The sequence below is a fragment of the Eulemur rufifrons genome, chromosome 15, assembly GCF_041146395.1.
Source record: "Eulemur rufifrons isolate Redbay chromosome 15, OSU_ERuf_1, whole genome shotgun sequence".
In the NCBI taxonomy this organism is placed as follows: domain Eukaryota; kingdom Metazoa; phylum Chordata; class Mammalia; order Primates; family Lemuridae; genus Eulemur; species Eulemur rufifrons.
The window spans coordinates 25,264,670-25,277,363 of NC_090997.1; positions in this window are offsets into that span (position 1 = coordinate 25,264,670).

Here is a 12,694-nt window from a genome sequence, read left to right on the forward strand (position 1 = left end):
ACAACACACATGTTCACATAGATGTTTTTCAAAGGAAATTTCTAAGATTTTTGTCAGAATTTTAAATATAGTGGAAAATGAATAAACAACATTACAATACAAAATTCTTAATCTAGCTTAGGTATGTATTCTCCTAAGTGCTCATCTTTATAGTAGCACTTTTTACATTTTTCTGCATGTACCAGAGTTTTTATTTTCTGTCCTTTAGACCATCAACTACATGAAAATGGGGAACTTTGTCTCGTACACCCTCGTGTGCCCAGTCCCTTGTACTACACTTAACATTAGTAGGACTATTAACCAATGTTTGCTAAATATAAGAATGAAGAAACAAACACTGTTTGGGGCAATTCTTTAAAAAAAAAAGGAGTATATATGAATGGATAGATTGAGATACTTTTACATTACTCAAGTGTTTAAAATAGACCAATATGTTTACTGATTATGCTTAAATCTTCTAAAAGTCCTTCCAGAGAGGAGATATATATATATATATATATATACACACAAGAAAACTCATATCATTTAACAGTTTTATAAAATACCAAACTAGCACATCATTGTAATTAATACTATAATTAACATTACTTTCAAAATTCCAAGTGGTGAACATTATATTGATAAACTAGGGCAATGACAGAAAGATTTCGTTTCTCAACCATATTTTTAGATTTCACACTGATCCATGTTTTAAGCTAAAGTTACAGTTAGAACTAAAATTGAGTTTCCTAACAATCTAGGTATTTTTTTATTTAGTTCAACATAAATTTAAAATTATATAGAAGGACTAAAAAAGGCTTTCAAATGCAGTTTCTTTATGTATTGACAATCACTCCCAATGGCCTGGTGGAACAGATCAAATGTGGCTAGAATGACTTGTGTCTGCAATGCTGCAGATCAAATTAAGAAAAAAAAATTGGAAATAGCTTTTGGGACTCTTCAAAACCACTTCCAGTCTAAGCCACAAGGGCAGAGATAATCGATAATGGTAGCCATTTGGTTTCATTCATTTCTCTTAATGAACATGCTCACAACTCTCTAAAAGCATTCTTGCAGGACTAGATGGATTTCAGGTCTCCGGTGACTGATAGAAGCAGAGCCTTTGAAACCTGCAGGGCATTGCACTGCTCTCCACTGTGTGTCTCCTGCCCTCACCTTTAGACCTCGGTGCTGTTTAGCTCAGAAAAGTATGGCATCTTGGTACAGACTGACAAGCAGTTGATCGGCAACTGTCAGCTAAATTCTCCTCATGATTCTTGATGCGATTTATTTTAGGAAGGCATCCCAAACCTGTGGATCAGTTTCAAATATGTAAAGTCTGGCAAATGTAGGCATAAAGGCCCCAAGAAAAAAATAGGCCCTGAACTGGTTTAATAATTTCATTAATATTCAATAGGATCATTTCCATTTCTGTAGTCACTGCCCTAGTTCAACATAAGCATTAATTTGTATCTAATAAAGTGTCATTAATACTGTGGATACTTAAAAATTGCTTTTGATAAAGGAATAACATCTGGATTATTGCAGCATCCTCTTGTCTCTCTTATTCAAGTTCCTTCTAATTCTTATCTATTTTATATCTAACTGCCAGAAACAATAAAAACTCTTGATTTTCTACCATATTTAATTCCTTGATTATGAAACTAGTTTTCTTTCTTAACAAAATCAAAATTCCTGTGCCTAAGATTAAATTTTCTCCATCAATTTCCTCCATCATTTCTTACAATCCAATTAATCACTTATTACTTCATCACATCTGTAGTTTTCAAAAATTGCATTTTTTTGATGTCTACCAAATATAGTTATAATCTCAAAAATGCAAGTTTAAGAATTTTCTAAAATAAATATACTAGCCCATTGATAAAGAATAGAAGGTCTCTATGATTTCGGAGAATGTTCATTTCTTGGGTCAAAGACAGAGGTGACTTGGGCAAGAATGGAAGATGTGGTGAAGGGGAAGTGATGACTGCCCAGGCCTCTCTTTGTCAGTTGCTTCTTTTTTTCCCTAATTTTTTCCCATATTGTCCCTAGTGTTCAGAAGGTTAATAAATCTCTTCAGAGGGAATGAACAGTATAGTTACTGACCAACTGTAAATGTACATAAGTGTGCATTTTAGTCCTTTAAATGGGAGTTCTTAGGGGTTCTAATATTATGGCTGCATATCACTTGAAACTGAATTATTAACATGTCCTGCCCTAATATTTCATGTTGCAAATGGGAAAATGAAGATGAACTGAGATCTATAGGGAGACTTCCAAAAGTCTGCTTGTGTGGAGAGAATCTCGATGTGGTAAGTAGGTAAGGAATGAGCATCTTTTCTGTCCCAGGCCGAGCAGGGGTGCGGAACCTATGGCCTTCTGATTTCAAGAGTGTTCTTTTTTAAGCACCAAAGGAGGCAGGCAAGAAAAGTTTCATTTTTTAATCCTTTAATAAAAGGATTTGTTCTGTAAAATCTGGATTCAGTCAAAAGGCTGCATTTAAGGACCGAGAAGGCCACAGGGTCCCCACCCCTGCCTGGCTTCCCCATGCTGCAATATCAGTTACCACTTTCCACGTCCTGGAGTCCCAGAGAATCTGGACACAACTGCCAATCAGCTCTGTCGTAAAGTGTCAACTCTATCATGAGAAAATAAGCTCAAGAACAATTTGTGAGATCAAACATAGGAGCGAATTATAGAGTTTACTTTTTTACTTGTTTACTTTTTTACTTGTCCTTTCTCATCCCATGCTGGAAAATACATATCCCACAAATATATTCTTCAATTCTGCCAGATTATGTCATTAACTGAATTCCATACCTAAAATTGAACTTTTTTTGTATGGCCAAATCAATCTGCCCAGACTGCCGTATTAACATTTCCAAAATGATGCTTTATTCATTTCACTTACATGTTTAATGTGAAAAAATACTCACTTATTTTATATTCAAGGACCTCTATAATTTGGTTTATTTTTACTTTATCTTTTTTTATTTTTTATTTTTTACCAATTACCTCCCAAGCACTAAATGCTACATGACCCTTGAACATAATTTGTAATTATCCACTTGTCTTCCCATCTTGAGTTTAGCCGCTTCCTCATATTCTCTATTCTTGAAATTCTCTACTCTTCTCCACCTACCCATATCAGCCCCCATGCCTCTATGGACTTCGCTTGATTTCTTCAACTAGAAGTCATCTTCATTAACACAATGCTTATAAGACTTCCCATCTAATCCAGTGGGTTCAAAGCTGCAGGTGATTTTGCATTCATTTCCCAGGGGACATTTGGCAATATTTGGAGACGTTTTTGGGTGTCACAACTGGGGAAGTAATATTGGGATCTAGTGCGTAGAGATCAGAGGTGCTGTCAAACATCCCACAACATGCAGGATGGCTCCCCACCACTAAGAAGTTATCTGATTCAAAACATCAGTAGTGCTGCTGTTGAGAAATTCTAACCTAATCCAATCTGACACCTCTATTTCAATCCTGCTCATAATTTTACTTATATATGTATGTGTTTAATCATCTGTACTAGAATACAAGCCTCTTAGAATACTGGGACCATATCTTATGCACAATTTCATTCCCTCAAAAGCCTAGCACAATGTCTGGTACATGTGGACATTCAAAAATATCAAAAAATATATGCGATATGGGATACCTGAATCACCATTTAATAAAGAATAAACATACAAGAAGAAAATACTTACCAGTAAGGCTACATTAAGTTCAATGCATATTTTCTTTGATGACTCTGATAATTCAGCTGTTGTCTGAGGGTCTTTTAATAATGAAAATCAACTAGGATTATTCTGGTAAAGAGAGAATGTATGGGTCAATGTATATTTATAATAGATAAGCAGAAAAACAGACATATTATAAACTTTGCTATGTTTTCATAACAGACGAAAAGTTTAGAGTTTGAGGTTTACAGAGCTAGTATGCCTATCTTTAACAGACTCATCTTCTTTCTCTCCTATCCTAATTTTGTTGAGTTGTTGTTTCATACTGTGCTACAAACAATTAATCTTTGCTTTATGAAGGTCTCTTAGCTGCTGTATAGTGAGTGTTGGTTAAATCAGCTCCAATTTGTTTGTATTCCTCTAAGTGGAGCATCTAGCTATTGGGCAAAATAAAACATTAAATTATCTTGCCAATTTGCTATAAATATTTGAAAATGATTGCTATTGGAATACATAAACAGTATTTTAAGTTCCCTTATGAAATGAGCTGATGCATTCTGCTTACTAATGAAATATCTATGTTTACATAATGTCCAGTAGTCTCCCAGATGTGAAAAAATGAATGTTGCTAGTAGCTGCCTGCTCCAGAGGACGATGTGCAAGCTATTTAGCCTGCCTTTCATTGTCCGCCCAAACCTGCCCCCTACTTGTCTTGCAGGCATATCTCTTTCACACAAGTTCTGTTTCTGCTGAGTTATTTTTTTTTTTTTTTTTTTTTGAGACAGAGTCTCACTCTGTTGCCCAGGCTAGAGTGAGTGCCGTGGCGTCAGCCTAGCTCACAGCAACCTCAAACTCCTGGGCTCAAGCGATCCTCCTGTCTCAGCCTCCCGAGTAGCTGGGACTACAGGCATGTGCCACCATGCCCGGCTAATTTTTTCTATATATATTTTTAGCTGTCCATATGATTTCTTTCTATTTTTAGTAGAGATGGGGTCTCGCTCTTGCTCAGGCTGGTCTCGAACTCCTGAGCTCAAACGATCCGCCCACCTCGGCCTCCCAGAGTGCTAGGATTACAGGCGTGAGCCACCGCGCCCGGCCCTGCTGAGTTATTTTATAATCCCTTGAATATGTCTCTCACTTTCCCCACTTCTAAGGTGTATGTCTCCTCCCGCTCAAGTTTTTCAATCATAGAATTAACTTTCTCTTTTTGCCCTTCTCCCAACCCAACTTCCTCTTGAATTGCTGGTTACTCTAACCCATCCATCTCATGTGCCAACTTTTCCAAAAGACTTCCTTCATTTTCCAAATCATACTTCTGCCTTTGAAATTGCAGCGTCTATACTATTAATACTTAAGAAATTTGTACTGCCATGTTGTTGTCATTATATTTGTACATTTTTCTTTTTCCTTTTCCTTCAGATTGCAAAGTCTTAGAGGTGGAGACCATGATTGACAGACATCTCTGAATCACACTCAGCACCTAGTATACTATCCTGTACGTAGTAATTATTTATTATAGAGCAGTTGAATAAATGTTGAATGAGTTATGATTTTGCTTTAGAAGTGTGACAACCCTGTTATAAACTATAAAATGAAATTTGTTTTTCCAACAAATAAATGTCAAGAAAAATGAAGGGAGGATTGTTACAGGCATAATAACCAAATAACCAAACCATAGTATGTTACAGACATAGTAAGCAAAAGTGATGTGTGGACTTTGTTTGGATTCTGATTTGAACAAATTAATTGTAAAGGAATATCTTTGGCACAATCGGAGAAATGTGTATATGGAATGTATAATAGATGATATTAAAGATCTTATGGTATGATAACAAAGGCATATTTGTTGTGTCAGAAATAGTTCTTATCAGATAGAGATTTGTACTGAATAATTTTTAAATAACATGTTTGATATTTGCTTTAAAATATTCCAGTAAAAACATATGAGGGATAATAAAAAAACTTGGCAACTTTGGCATAATATAATTATTGAAGCAGAGTGAGAGGTGCATGGTGTTCATAATACTATACTTCCCTAGCTCAGTGTGGGTCAAAATATTTCCATAAAATTTTAAACATATATAAAGTAAAGTGATGTAGGAGAGAAATCTTTCAGTCATTCTTATAGTAGGAGGGTAATTATTCAATCCTTTGAGATATTAACTATAAGAGACTCTAGTGGCTTGAGTAAATTTTCATTTTACAGTGTGTAACCCACCACCTAGAACAAATTCAAACATGAAACCATCCCATTGGTTGCATAATGTCCTAGTCCCTTATATGTCACAGAAGACTACTGAGTGCTTAGTGACTCTGGCTTTTCACTCTTCTCCAAGGACTCTATCATTATTATCCATAACTCTCTGGCTTGAAGGAGGTTAGAGTCAACACGATAGATAGTCTCTGGCCCCAAATGACTTACTCCCTTATCCTGAGGACGACCAACAGCCTTGTAAAAAGCAAAGAATATATTTTTATCTTTGCTAGCCAAACTGGATCCACTCATCCTCAATGCCATGGAAGAAAAATGATGTGAAGAAAACCTTCCTTTAGTTGACATATCAGGGATCAGGTGAGCTGAGACAGAAATTGTGGACATGACCAAGTGGTGAACAGTAAAGAAAGATGGCAGAGACAGAAAACAGACAAATTAGTGATTTGAACTTTAGACTTAGTTACTGCCAAGTCTTTCTCTCATACTCATTACTCTCTTTCAATTTTGTTGCCACTTTCCTGGACAAGTGCCTCTTTATTATCATATTAACAACCCAAAGCCTCTAATCTGGGTTATTTCCATTAGCATACTCAAAACCACCCCTCAAAAGCATAAAATCTAAGTTATATTATTATATTTGATATGGAAACACAACCTCCAGAGAAGTCCTCTACCTTCCCAGCTTTCGACAACCGTATTCCCTTCCTTATCTTGTCAGAGGAGCACCTCCGTTTTCTTCGGAATTACTTCAGTGACTTCTCTACTCATCTCTCACTTCCAGTATTTTCTCTCTCTAACATACACTATGGGGTGCTTCCAGGTTAGGCTTCCTTAAAATATAGCGCTCATCATGCCACTCACAAAGCCAAAAGCTTTCACTGGCTCTCCACTGCCGATCAAATAAAGTCCATTCTTGTCCACTCAGTATTTCAGACCTCACAGATCTGTCCAGAGTCTACATTTTCATTTTTATTTTTTATTTCAAAAATTTATGGGGTACAGTTTTTTTTTCCCTAACCTCTAGAGCACGTGTGGGATACAGGTGTTTTTTGTCACAGAGATGAACAAGTCAGGGCTTTCGGTGTACCCGTCACCGGAATAGCATACATCGTACTTGATAGGTAGATTTTTATCTCTCACTCCTTCTCCACCCTCTCCCCTTCTTAGTTTTCAATGTCCATTACGCCACTTTATGATCATCTCTCTCTCTCGTGTAGCTCCATTTTAATAGTGATTTCCTTTAAGCACTTGAAACTATAAAACCAACTTAACTGAACTAATGTCACTTCCTTGAACATACTCTGTACTTTTAAGTCTCCATTCTTTGTTCCTATTATTGAAAGCATACTTTTCTAACATTTCCACTCAAGACACTCTGCGATTTTTCCTGTCATCATCCCTTAGCATGAAACCTTTCCTGGTTTTTGTCAGAATCAGCCTCTTTCTCTGTAAGGTCCTATGGTTCCTCATGTATATCTTGGATATGTCTCTCATTGATACTATAACATGATATGATGAGCTTCATTTCTCCAATCAACCCTACGCTCTTTGAAAGCACAACTATACATATCTGTATCATCTGTGCTTAGGATATGTTTAGTACATATTGGTTAAGGGACTGACAGAAGGAATGCTAAAAGTTCTATGCAGAAGATGGAGAACAAGGCAAAGCAGTGCTTTCACAAACTGAAAGCACTATGATGTTTACATTCTAGTTATGAAATAAATTATCATCATTCTTTTAGGGCTGTGCTGGCCACTGGGTTAAATGCATTTTTTGCATTCAATTCTATAATTTTATAGAAGAGGAAACAGACCTGGAACAATTTGGTAACTTGTCTGTTCACGGTCTGAGATTCAAATCCACGTCTGCCTGAAGTCAAACCTCGTCACTTTTTTATTATAGTATTAATGGGGCTGGGAAGCCCTAGGGTTTTGAGGACACACCTCAAGGGACACCTCAGGAAATTAAAAAAAAAACAAAAAACTAAAACAGCTGATATCCCCCCTCCCTATTACCTACCTCAATAACAGAAACTTCTCTTTTGTTTGTTTTATACAGTGAAATTTTTTCTTTTTACCTTGAATATTTGGAAAGTAGGGCATTCACTTTCTTATTTGGCATTATTTCTTTTATCACCTACTGTCTTCTATCTGAGGATGTCACATATTTAAATTATTTGCTTGGATGCATTGAAATACATAACTTTTCACTTAATGTACTAAGTTTTAAGTAAAAATTAAAAGTTGCGTTTACTTCCCCAGAGAAGGCATGCCATGAGCCTATGTGTCTATTTAAACAATGCCATCATGTTCTAACTCATATAGTTTGACCCACTTTTGTAACTGTCATCAAAACAAATTTCTAAGTTGCACAAGAAAATAAATTTCCTTACTTGATAGTCTAAATTACTACTTGCTCTAAATAAAATTGGTTCTTTCAAAAAATTTTTTCACTCTGAAAGGATGAGACCATCATGAGGATACTTAAAATCTAGTTTTTTTAATGCTAACCCCTTAAATGAATTTTAAAAGTTATTTGGAAGATGCATGGCTCCCCAAACAGCCACTTAAAAGAGAACTAATTTGAGTGTGTGAATTCTGATCTGTGTGTATGTGTGCATATATGTATATATTTTTCTGATGTGTGTATACATATACACATAGATATATGCATATATACTTATATATGTGTACTGTATATTCCTGTTTCCCTAGTTATAGCTTGCATCAGAAATATTAATATCAATATACTGTTGTGTATCAAAAATATCAGAAAGATTTGAAATGAGAAATTTCTTCTAGGGATGGGAGAGACGGGAAAGTTTTCATGAAGGAAATGTGGTATTTGAGTAATCCATGGAGCTCTGGCAAAGGCAGATGGATAACCCTAGGACATTCTAGGTTAGTATTTCCGAAGCATTTCCTGGAATGCTATCCCCAGGAGATGATACTGTGTAAGGAGGGAGTGGAAAGGAGATTGGTGATTAAATGTGTTGGTTAAATAAGTCTCTTAAAGAAGTCTCTTAAAGACTTATGGAGCATAATATCATATTAAAGGCTCAGAAATATTTGTCAAGAAAAAAATGCTTAACTTTAAATTTCCAATACATTTGATAATGGATCACCCTTATTTTCTTTACATAACCTTTAATAACACCCCCAATATCCAGCTTAAGTAGAACTGTGACATTGAGGCTGATGATTGTGACGGTGTTTGGATGATGGTACAATGGCATCCCTCATATCCTTCCAATAAACACATATATTTTTGTGCCTTGAATAGTTTCCTGTGCTTTTATACAGTTTAAAATTTACAAATTGCATTACTAAGGCAAGTTATTTAATCTCTCTGAACCTCAGTCTCCTTATCTGTAAAACAGGGATAACCTAATACCTACTCATAAAGAGTTGAAAGGATTAGATGAGCCCATATATGCAAAATACTTAGAACTGTGTTCAGTTACTCTATGGTGTGATCTTGGACAATGTTCTAGAAAAAAATTAATACTTCTAGACAGTGGCAATCTTTCCTTTTGGTAGTTTCCAATTACAGGAATGTAAATGAACACACAATGGTGTAAACACGGCGATTTTTTTCTACAATGAACACTCGATAAACTCCTAAAAGCACCAAGAGCCTTAAAATAATTTGTGTCCAGAGCCCTTGGCTCCCAGATCCAGAGAAGCAGGCAGATACTTTCAGGGCCATGTTGCACAGTCTGTGTCTGTCCCTCTGAGGACAACTACTTTTTTTTTTTCTTCTGTGTTGTTTTTTGTAAGTTAAAAAAGAAGGAAAAAAGACATGAACTATGTTACTCTGGGAGTGCAAAAAAATAGCATTTGGTAATTACGAAGAGATGCTTCAATACATTTTGTTAATCTGCCCATTATTAAGAAGATGATTATTCTGGTTTCCTGAACTTATAAAGTTGTGAAGAACATAGCCTTTGTAATTTGGCTTTTGCATATGTTCAGGAAAGTCCTTGAAGTTCCTTGGCTCCCACAGCACTGTTTTACTTCCAAGAAAAATGTACTTCACTAACCTATGCAACCAGAAGAGTTTATTATTTTGGCTTTTCTGTATCTAACTTCTATCAGGAAAGAACAGGTAGAAAATAAATACATATGGTATGTATTTAAATATGCAAGCTTTATCATCATTGTAACCTTTATTTTATTTTATCTAATGATAAAATAATAATATTGAGAAGTGATTGTGAAAGTGTTCATAAATGGTAATTCATTTTGAAAATATGTTTACCAATAGCAAAAATGATACATCGGTGGGTGAGGAGTTTCATACTTAGGTTTATAATTTTACTTGTTTTATATCTCAAAGGAGGGACCAACCTCAGTCAGTATTTTCAGAAACAGATGTCAATAAGTCAATAAAGCATGGTGTTTATGTAAGTTAATGTGTAATTATCTACAATTACATATAATTATAGATAATTATATAACACAAATACAGAACTCTGACATTTGTTAACCATTCCTCACTGCCATCAAAGTAAATTCTGTTCAGTTACTACTCGCAACACACAGGATTTTAAAAAAATCAGTTCTAAGATGCACTCATTAAATTTTTAAATTTTGAAATCAGGGTGATTCTCACAATCAATATCCAAAATATTGCTGATTGTTCATATTTTATACTAAGTTTTCATTAAATATGTAACATGTCTTACACCCAATCTTGTTCATAGTTCAGGAAATAGAGGTTATTGTACAACAGGTGTCTAGGGACCTTTTGTGGGCATCAGTTTATAATTCACAATTAGCTTCTATGATCTTTTATGCATTTCATTTATTTATTTTTGCTATGAAGTATTTATGAACTCTGATTCTACCTTAGTTATTAAATGCTGTGATGTATAGGTCACAGACTTCTATAATATTAGTTAGTTTTTGTTTTCCAAGGCCAAATTGTATAAATTATGAATGAGTACCTTAGTAAAAAATATATAGAAGCAGTGATCTAACTCATGACATTCTTGGACTTCCTTTGCTCCCTTAGTAAAATTCAAAAGATAACAGTACTGAAATCATAAAAAGGGATTCTAATTAGGAACAGAAAATCATCACAGAGGTGATTCAGATTTTATGCAACATGACCTAAATATCATTATTTTCTTTATTTTAAATTTCTTTAAAGTAAAAAAGCAAAACAAAATTAATATAGTAATATTATAAGAAACTTTAAATTAGCCCTCAGTATTATGACATTCTGAGTTTCTATGGAACTAGCTGCTTTTCTAATTTTGTGAAATATTTTCATATTATCCCATTATCTCTCTACATAGTCCCTGTGGTACAATACACGTGAGCCCAATATACCAATGGGTAAGACTAGAATCTAACTTCAGACTGAGAAGGAGGAATGGGTAGTAAGAAATACCATCATCATGAAAACAAAAGATGTCCTAACCTTCCCCAGCCACTTGAAGTCTTCCATCAGCACATCATCATCATGACTCTTTTCCACAACTATTCTAATACGGTCAGATTGCCTATTCACCCATTCATTTGTTTATTCAATCAGAAAATATTTATTTTGCACTCTATGTCAAGTGCTGTGCTAAAGCCCTGGAATTTAGAGATGAACACATGTTGTGCCTTCAAGGACAGCATCATGTGGAGACAGACTGGTAATCAGATACTTTTGATAATATGTGATAAAGCAATTATATAGAAAAACCACAGGGGCAGAGAAGAGTAGGGGAGAAGGAGACAGGGTTTTACCTTAAAGGAACCAATGTGTTGCTTGAGTGAAAGACTTTGAGTAGGAATTGACCAAGTGCTTATACTTGCATGTTTTTCCTCCTTACCCTATCTCAAATTTTGTAACTCTTCAGATCTAGTATTTTTAGACACTTCTCCTGAAGTCGTGTCATTGATTTTCGTGGCCTTAGTGCCATCTCTATGCTCATTATTTCCGGATAGACCTATGGAGGGCAAAACTCTTCTTTGAGCTTCTGTAGGGGGCTGGAGGGATTCTGTGCTGATCGAGGAAAAAGATGTGACCACAAGGTGGCAGTAGCAGACACGAGCTTTGCTGGGCTACTTTGACAGGTTCTGGTTAGGAGGCAGCCCCTCACAGCAGGAGTCTGTCCAGAGGTTAAGGGACAGGGTCACCACTCAGAAGGGGAGGAGGGCAAGGGAACCCCTAGGAGAGAGAGGGGTTATGTGTCCAGGCAATGTGCCTCAGTAGCATGATGGGGTGGGGGTGGTGTCTGGGTAAAAGAGCTCTAAAGGGCAGTAGCGGCTTGAGTCTTTGTGACCTCCAGGGTTTACCTATTGCTAGCAGATGTGGGGTGAGGTTTGGTGGGGTATGAAAAACAGGCAGATTTTAAATGACGAAACATTTGCCTGTGTAGCCAATTGGAAAAAATGAATGCATGTGCAAACATTTGATTTTCTCCCCTGGTGGGCTTTTCTCAGCCTGTAGTGAAGAAATAAACAACCTAGGGGCCAATACACAGAGGCCGTCTTTGGCTCATTTGTATAACAGCTTCTCATCAGCATAATCAAATGCCTATTTAACATCTCCATCAGGTGTCCCATAAGTATCATGAAATTAACCTGGTCGAAACAGAACTCCAGGGACTTCCTCAGTTTTTTCTTCTCAGTCAATAGAACTATCATCTAATATTTGAGGCAGAAACTTAAGGGTTATATATGGTTCCTCCTTTTCCAATGCAATCCAATCCAATTCATCATGGACCTCTGTCATATTTATCTCCTAACCCTCTCTCATATCCAGTTCTCCACAGCTCCATTGCTAACATTCAAGTCTGAGCTACAAATA